This window comes from Hesperophylax consimilis, chromosome 20 (assembly GCF_061612785.1).
Source record: "Hesperophylax consimilis isolate HC1 chromosome 20, BYU_Hcon_1.0, whole genome shotgun sequence".
NCBI classification, from domain to species: Eukaryota; Metazoa; Arthropoda; class Insecta; order Trichoptera; family Limnephilidae; genus Hesperophylax; species Hesperophylax consimilis.
Window position 1 is genome coordinate 15,871,008 of NC_142855.1, and position 9,938 is coordinate 15,880,945.

Consider the following 9,938-nt stretch of genomic DNA (forward strand, 5'->3'; position numbering starts at 1 on the left):
ATAGAGTAGTGGAAGCCGGAACTAACTTCCACAACATGTCATCCATTCTACTAACATAGAGTAGTGGAAGCATGGAACTAACTTCCACAACATGTCATCCATTCTACTAATATAGAGTAGTGTAAGCATGGAACAAACTTCCACAACATGTCATCCATTCTTCCAACATAGAGTAGTGGAATCATGGAACAAACTTCCACAACATGTCATCCATTCTTCTAACATAGAGTAGTGGAATCATGGAACAAACTTCCACAACATGTCATCCATTCTTCTAACATAGAGTAGTGGAAGCATGGAACTAACTTCCACAATATGTCATCCATTCTACTAATATAGAGTAGTGGAAGCCGGAACTAACTTCCACAACATGTCATCCATTCTACTAACATAGAGTAGTGGAAGCATGGAACTAACTTCCACAACATGTCATCCATTCTACTAACATAGAGTAGTAGAAGCATGGAACTAACTTCCACAACATGTCATCCATTCTACTAATATAGAGTAGTGGAAGCCGGAACTAACTTCCACAACATGTCATCCATTCTACTAACATAGAGTAGTGGAAGCATGGAACTAACTTCCACAACATGTCATCCATTCTACTAATATAGAGTAGTGTAAGCATGGAACAAACTTCCACAACATGTCATCCATTCTTCCAACATAGAGTAGTGTAAGCATGGAACAAACTTCCACAACATGTCATCCATTCTTCTAACATAGAGTAGTGGAATCATGGAACAAACTTCCACAACATGTCATCCATTCTTCTAACATAGAGTAGTGGAATCATGGAACAAACTTCCACAACATGTCATCCATTCTTCTAACATAGAGTAGTGGAAGCATGGAACTAACTTCCACAACATGTCATCCATTCTACTAATATAGAGTAGTGGAAGCCGGAACTAACTTCCACAACATGTCATCCATTCTACTAACATAGAGTAGTGGAAGCATGGAACTAACTTCCACAACATGTCATCCATTCTACTAACATAGAGTAGTGGAAGCATGGAACTAACTTCCACAACATGTCATCCATTCTACTAATATAAACCTATTTAAAGCTCTGTTGGATTGTTATTTGGAGAGAAGAAAGGATTAACTTATTTTTAACTAAACAACTTCCATTACTGTAAAGTTATAGTGAAATCACATATGAAAGCATCAGCAGAAAGCTGCCTGCTCATTGAATAATAATAGTTATATATATTGCGTGTTTTTAAGTTACTGTTTTTACAATAGAAATACTCTCAGTATCGCCTTGGTGCAGGACCCACTATTCAGAATCGTAATGTTGGCTAAAATGACCAAATCCGAATAACCAGATACTCCCCAAAGCAATCATTTTTCCAATGTTCCTAGTTCCTTCAACCTCACAACAATTCATTCTATGTGGCAGGTGCTTTGGTCCAAACGCAGCTAAAGCCGTTTCAAGCAGTATTTAGATTCAAAATGGTGGTCTTCACCAAACTATCAATAGAGGAATAGATATTAATGGGGTATTTACTAGTTATTGTATCAACAACAAAATATTGTATATATATTTATATATTTCTTAAAAAAATTGAGTCTTATGACAAAAACTATTTATTCATTTTCGAATTCCGTATATTTTTACACCCGTCTACAAATGTTTGGCCCAACACGCAAAAAGTGTTTCTTTCTAAAATACTGAACTTATCGCCATCTATGAACAAGCAGTTTATGAATAATTTTAAGTTTGACCGGACATTTTGATTTATTTTAATAAAGAATAAAAAAAATTGTTCTCTATTATTATGTCAAAAAAAATCACCAGTTTACTACGAGTTCCTACTAGCTTGTCCTACGAGTTTCCGGACACTGTGTACATTATATGAAATTGTATAAAATTAAGATTTTAATTTAAGGATTAGTAAAAATTTCAAGTGTCAGTTTTTAACTACATAATAAAGTGAAAGAAAATATAAAATTGTTGGTACCGACCCAACAACAAATTTATTGTTTATTTTAAATAAAATATTAAATATTTATTTATTACCCACATTATGCAATCATTAAAATAACATTCGAGTGTCAACTTCTAAGCATGCATTAATTATTATGAATTAATATTTAGGAATAATAATAAAATGTAATTTAATCTCCTTAAAGTGCAACGGGCAAGCCCTTATAGCCCAGCTACACTACTCGCGAAGTTGATCGAAGTTGACCGAATACGATAGTGTGGGCACGAACTTCGCTTCGCTTCGGGCAACTTCGCTTCGCTTCGCCCGACTTCCGATTGTTGTCGGTAAATGCGCCCGAGTCAAAGGACTCGATGCGTCACGGCATAAATAAGTCACTAAACCAGTAAACCCGTTTTCAGTACACTAAACCTTACAGTACCTAGAATAAACTTTTTACTACGTAGTAATTTAAAATCATTTGTTTTTGATTTGAAAATTTTGTCGCCTAGAAATGTTTCAGATGCTTTAATTAAATACTGCGAGTAGAATACATCTTGGCCTTTGAAATAATCGAGTATTTTTTAGATAAGTCTTTTTATAAGCCCAGAAAAAAATAAAGTATCAGGCCTATAAAAACTGCTTTAAAGTTCAAAATCTCCTACTTACGAACCCATTTTCGGTTATGGTTTTATTGTATAACGTGGCAAATTAAGTTATTTATAAAATGATAGAAAAACATTTAAATATTTGTCCCTGAACATAAACAAAATAAAATAAAAGGCACTTTTTGGCCATGTTTTTTTCTTGCATAAATCAAAACAGGCGGATGGTGTGAAGGGGGAATTTAAGCCTTATCGCCATCTACGTAAGGTGTGTTATTGATAGCGGCTCGATTTAAAATATTACACGACGTAATGTATCGTCTTAACTTTTTCTTAACTCTACAACCCCAACAACTTACTCACGATTTTAATTTGGAAACAAGAAAAATTAATTCAAGTGTTAATTTTCACCAATAATAATAATAATTAAAAAATATAAATAGGGTGCAACGATCCAAATGCTAGTAGTGTTTTAATGTATTCTTCTGTAATACATACACGACCAACTATCAGACACACTCACTGACCAATAGGATGCATGATCTGGGCAACAAGATCTGGCAATCATATATTTACCGACTCCATTTATAGAATTAAGCATAATCTATACCAACACTTTGTCGAATCCACAGACATAGGAATTAATAGACGAGAAGATAAAGGCGAGGGGTAAAATCAACTCTTGAAGAACGAAGGGAGTGAAGCTGACTGTGATTCGTCAATAAATCAATCTGACAGTAAATAGGCATCTCGCATTATAATATCACCATTTACTTCTTAAAAGTAAAATCTGCTTTGAATGAATAGACATTTTTACATGGGAGCGCAAATTACTCGCCACGTTATGAACAAATTTGCGAAGTCCAAATTCGGCAAAGTAAGGCAGCTTCTATATTCATAGTCGTAGTTAGTTTCAGAGTATTTAGTTAAGACACTTTTATAAATGTTCATAATTTACTTCCCAGCAACCAACCAGCTTTGTGTTTCGCGTCCAGACGTTTCTCGATGTGATAGTAACAACTGATTCATATTATACGATGTGAATATGCTTAAAATAAAATAAAATAATGCTTATATATGGAATGTAATACGACAATTGGGTTTATTCTCTTTTTTCGCATCTATTTTTACCAGTTTTCATAGTACAAGTAAACATTTTGCCGTGTTATTTCGTAAAATGAACCGATGATGCCTCGACCATAGTTCGCACAAGAATGATGACGTCACGTTTTCAAATTTCACTCGAGGCCGTACGCGAGCCCAGCCGGCTCCAATGGAACCGGTATGGGGAGTGGGGATAATACGCTTTTAATCACTTAGGGCAGGTCTACTAATATTCATATGTCTATGGTCGAATCCTACAAATTAGAGTGGCATTTGTAAATTAGTTTTAATGATTTGTCTTATATGAAGTGTTGTGGTAATTTATTTTTTACTTTATGTTACTCTTACGTTTTACTAATATTGCTTCATATTTAGTTTTTTTTTTAATTATTTCTTAATATTTTCTCATTATACTTGTAATCACAATTTTACAATTGTGTATTTTGTACCTTCTTTACAATGGATTACATCTATTTGTTGTCAGTATCTCCTGTATAATACAGATATTCTCCTATGTACACTGCATCATGTATCACTTCTATGTAAAAAGCCTTTTTTATATATATAAAAATAAATAAGTACTAGATTGGGTAGGTCATTCTTTAAGTTCTAGAATAAATATAAGATTAATAATAAAACAATATAATCAAACAAGAGAATGGCAAAATTATATTAGGAATCTTATAATTGGATTTATTTGTACGTTAACCAGATATAACAGAGCATGTTATACGAATAACAATTTAAAGTGGGTGCCTAAAATTAAAATACGTTTGCGCTCGCGTATTTACCAAATTCCAGACATGAACAATCTGCGGAATGTAACTCACACTCAATAGACTATAATATATTTATTTATATCCCACGCAGTTTCAACTTGGATATTTGAAAGATGGCGGCGGCAATCGACCAACGATATCAGCAGACAAATATACCACTTCTACATCTGTGTAAATAAGCCACCACGTCATCTGTAGGCCGCAATGTAATGTTTCACCGGTGATGTAATGTTTTGTGAAATTTCTTTATATCTCGGGAGAAAAAAATCCCTCGAGGAATTTTTTCATATCCAAGGTTATCAAATCACCATCCACTGAAAATGTCCAACAAGTAGTTTCATAGTTGATCAGTGGCGAGATTTGTAAAAAATTCTCTTGAATGTTTTGAAGGAACTAAGTTGTTGAACGAAAAGCGCAGTTTCATCACTTTTACTGCAGCAGCGACCAAGAGATGATTCTTCACAAAAACGGCGCTACATAAATTGGTCAAATATAATTATAAACAATAAGGTATTTATGTACAAATATTTTCTTTTAAAAGAAATCTAATATCTTTGTATTATTCTACTTGCCTATGAAAGTGTTGTCTTGAAATGCTTTGACAAAGTAAGATCGAAGCGATAATTTTACAACAATAAGAAAAAATCATATAACGCAATTCCTGTGAGCGTATATCGTCAAATCATATAACGCATTTCTTATGTGCTTATATCGTCACATCATATAAAGCATTTCTTATGTGCGTATATCCTCAAATCATATAACCAGGATTATTATTGTATTATATATTATATATCTATGTTTTAAATAAAATGTATGAAATAAATAAACACTTTCAAGAGTGGAAAATAAGCTCAGGCTTAAGCTGTGTATGGTGATCAGATCTGATTAAGCAGGTAATTCCCAGGGCCGGCCATGAACCGAACGATGCCTTGCGCAAGTTGAATTTTACGCCACTTGTCAAAACCAGTAGACGCCGGTCACTGTAACTGTAGTGATTTGTATTTTTAGGAGCCATGCCAAGATGAACCCCCAGTGAACCCATTCCTTGTGTTAGGACTGTAAGGTATTATCAGCGCCTTGACAATTCGGCGCCCGGTGCGGTTTGCTCCAAGGCCGGCCATGCTGATAGGAGCCATGCCAAGATGAACCCCCAGTGAACCCATTCCTTGTGTTAGGACTGTAAGGTATTATCAGCGCCTTGACAATTCGGCGCCCAGTGCGGTTTGCTCCAAGGCCGGCCCTGCTGATAGGAGCCATGCCAAGATGAACCCCCAGTGAACCCATTCCTTGTGTTAGGACTGTAAGGTATTATCAGCGCCTTGACAATTCGGCGCCCAGTGCGGTTTGCTCCAAGGCCGGCCCTGCTGATAGGAGCCATGCCAAGATGAACCCCCAGTGAACCCATTCCTTGTGTTAGGACTGTAAGGTATTATCAGCGCCTTGACAATTCGGCGCCCAGTGCGGTTTGTTCCAAGGCCGGCCCTGCTGATAGGAGCCATGCCAAGATGAACCCCCAGTGAACCCATTCCTTGTGTTAGGACTGTAAGGTATTATCAGCGCCTTGACAATTCGGCGCCCGGTGCGGTTTGCTCCAAGGCCGGCCCTGCTGATAGGAGCCATGCCAAGATGAACCCCCAGTGAACCCATTCCTTGTGTTAGGACTGTAAGGTATTATCAGCGCCTTGACAATTCGGCGCCCAGTGCGGTTTGCTCCAAGGCCGGCCCTGCTGATAGGAGCCATGCCAAGATGAACCCCCAGTGAACCCATTCCTTGTGTTAGGACTGTAAGGTATTATCAGCGCCTTGACAATTCGGCGCCCAGTGCGGTTTGCTCCAAGGCCGGCCCTGCTGATAGGAGCCATGCCAAGATGAACCCCCAGTGAACCCATTCCTTGTGTTAGGACTGTAAGGTATTATCAGCGCCTTGACAATTCGGCGCCCAGTGCGGTTTGTTCCAAGGCCGGCCCTGCTGATAGGAGCCATGCCAAGATGAACCCCCAGTGAACCCATTCCTTGTGTTAGGACTGTAAGGTATTATCAGCGCCTTGACAATTCGGCGCCCGGTGCGGTTTGCTCCAAGGCCGGCCCTGCTGATAGGAGCCATGCCAAGATGAACCCCCAGTGAACCCATTCCTTGTGTTAGGACTGTAAGGTATTATCAGCGCCTTGACAATTCGGCGCCCAGTGCGGTTTGCTCCAAGGCCGGCCCTGCTGATAGGAGCCATGCCAAGATGAACCCCCAGTGAACCCATTCCTTGTGTTAGGACTGTAAGGTATTATCAGCGCCTTGACAATTCGGCGCCCAGTGCGGTTTGCTCCAAGGCCGGCCCTGCTGATAGGAGCCATGCCAAGATGAACCCCCAGTGAACCCATTCCTTGTGTTAGGACTGTAAGGTATTATCAGCGCCTTGACAATTCGGGGCCCAGTGCGGTTTGCTCCAAGGCCGGCCCTGCTGATAGGAGCCATGCCAAGATGAACCCCCAGTGAACCCATTCCTTGTGTTAGGACTGTAAGGTATTATCAGCGCCTTGACAATTCGGCGCCCGGTGCGGTTTGCTCCAAGGCCGGCCCTGCTGATAGGAGCCATGCCAAGATGAACCCCCAGTGAACCCATTCCTTGTGTTAGGACTGTAAGGTATTATCAGCGCCTTGACAATTCGGCGCCCAGTGCGGTTTGCTCCAAGGCCGGCCCTGCTGATAGGAGCCATGCCAAGATGAACCCCCAGTGAACCCATTCCTTGTGTTAGGACTGTAAGGTATTATCAGCGCCTTGACAATTCGGCGCCCAGTGCGGTTTGCTCCAAGGCCGGCCCTGCTGATAGGAGCCATGCCAAGATGAACCCCCAGTGAACCCATTCCTTGTGTTAGGACTGTAAGGTATTATCAGCGCCTTGACAATTCGGGGCCCAGTGCGGTTTGCTCCAAGGCCGGCCCTGCTGATAGGAGCCATGCCAAGATGAACCCCCAGTGAACCCATTCCTTGTGTTAGGACTGTAAGGTATTATCAGCGCCTTGACAATTCGGCGCCCAGTGCGGTTTGTTCCAAGGCCGGCCCTGCTGATAGGAGCCATGCCAAGATGAACCCCCAGTGAACCCATTCCTTGTGTTAGGACTGTAAGGTATTATCAGCGCCTTGACAATTCGGCGCCCAGTGCGGTTTGCTCCAAGGCCGGCCCTGCTGATAGGAGCCATGCCAAGATGAACCCCCAGTGAACCCATTCCTTGTGTTAGGACTGTAAGGTATTATCAGCGCCTTGACAATTCGGCGCCCAGTGCGGTTTGTTCCAAGGCCGGCCCTGCTGATAGGAGCCATGCCAAGATGAACCCCCAGTGAACCCATTCCTTGTGTTAGGACTGTAAGGTATTATCAGCGCCTTGACAATTCGGCGCCCAGTGCGGTTTGCTCCAAGGCCGGCCCTGCTGATAGGAGCCATGCCAAGATGAACCCCCAGTGAACCCATTCCTTGTGTTAGGACTGTAAGGTATTATCAGCGCCTTGACAATTCGGCGCCCAGTGCGGTTTGTTCCAAGGCCGGCCCTGCTGATAGGAGCCATGCCAAGACGAACCCCCAGTGAACCCATTCCTTGTGTTAGGACTGTAAGGTATTATCAGCGCCTTGACAATTCGGCGCCCAGTGCGGTTTGCTCCAAGGCCGGCCCTGCTGATAGGAGCCATGCCAAGATGAGCCCCCAGTGAACCCATTCCTTGTGTTAGGACTGTAAGGTATTATCAGCGCCTTGACAATTCGGCGCCCAGTGCGGTTTGCTCCAAGGCCGGCCCTGCTGATAGGAGCCATGCCAAGATGAACCCCCAGTGAACCCATTCCTTGTGTTAGGACTGTAAGGTATTATCAGCGCCTTGACAATTCGGCGCCCAGTGCGGTTTGCTCCAAGGCCGGCCCTGCTGATAGGAGCCATGCCAAGATGAACCCCCAGTGAACCCATTCCTTGTGTTAGGACTGTAAGGTATTATCAGCGCCTTGACAATTCGGCGCCCAGTGCGGTTTGCTCCAAGGCCGGCCCTGCTGATAGGAGCCATGCCAAGATGAACCCCCAGTGAACCCATTCCTTGTGTTAGGACTGTAAGGTATTATCAGCGCCTTGACAATTCGGCGCCCAGTGCGGTTTGCTCCAAGGCCGGCCCTGCTGATAGGAGCCATGCCAAGATGAACCCCCAGTGAACCCATTCCTTGTGTTAGGACTGTAAGGTATTATCAGCGCCTTGACAATTCGGGGCCCAGTGCGGTTTGCTCCAAGGCCGGCCCTGCTGATAGGAGCCATGCCAAGATGAACCCCCAGTGAACCCATTCCTTGTGTTAGGACTGTAAGGTATTATCAGCGCCTTGACAATTCGGCGCCCAGTGCGGTTTGCTCCAAGGCCGGCCCTGCTGATAGGAGCCATGCCAAGATGAACCCCCAGTGAACCCATTCCTTGTGTTAGGACTGTAAGGTATTATCAGCGCCTTGACAATTCGGCGCCCGGTGCGGTTTGCTCCAAGGCCGGCCCTGCTGATAGGAGCCATGCCAAGATGAACCCCCAGTGAACCCATTCCTTGTGTTAGGACTGTAAGGTATTATCAGCGCCTTGACAATTCGGCGCCCAGTGCGGTTTGCTCCAAGGCCGGCCCTGCTGATAGGAGCCATGCCAAGATGAACCCCGAGTGAACCCATTCCTTGTGTTAGGACTGTAAGGTATTATCAGCGCCTTGACAATTCGGCGCCCAGTGCGGTTTGCTCCAAGGCCGGCCCTGCTGATAGGAGCCATGCCAAGATGAACCCCCAGTGAACCCATTCCTTGTGTTAGGACTGTAAGGTATTATCAACGCCTTGACAATTCGGCGCCCAGTGCGGTTTGCTCCAAGGCCGGCCCTGCTGATAGGAGCCATGCCAATATGAACCCCCAGTGAACCCATTCCTTGTGTTAGGACTGTAAGGTATTATCAGCGCCTTGACAATTCGGCGCCCAGTGCGGTTTGCTCCAAGGCCGGCCCTGCTGATAGGAGCCATGCCAAGATGAACCCCCAGTGAACCCATTCCTTGTGTTAGGACTGTAAGGTATTATCAGCGCCTTGACAATTCGGCGCCCAGTGCGGTTTGCTCCAAGGCCGGCCCTGCTGATAGGAGCCATGCCAAGATGAACCCCCAGTGAACCCATTCCTTGTGTTAGGACTGTAAGGTATTATCAGCGCCTTGACAATTCGGCGCCCAGTGCGGTTTGCTCCAAGGCCGGCCCTGCTGATAGGAGCCATGCCAAGATGAACCCCCAGTGAACCCATTCCTTGTGTTAGGACTGTAAGGTATTATCAGCGCCTTGACAATTCGGCGCCCAGTGCGGTTTGCTCCAAGGCCGGCCCTGCTGATAGGAGCCATGCCAAGATGAACCCCCAGTGAACCCATTCCTTGTGTTAGGACTGTAAGGTATTATCAGCGCCTTGACAATTCGGCGCTTTGAGCGGATTACTCCAAGATATGATCTTGACCGAGTGTTGTTTATCACGATAAGGATTGT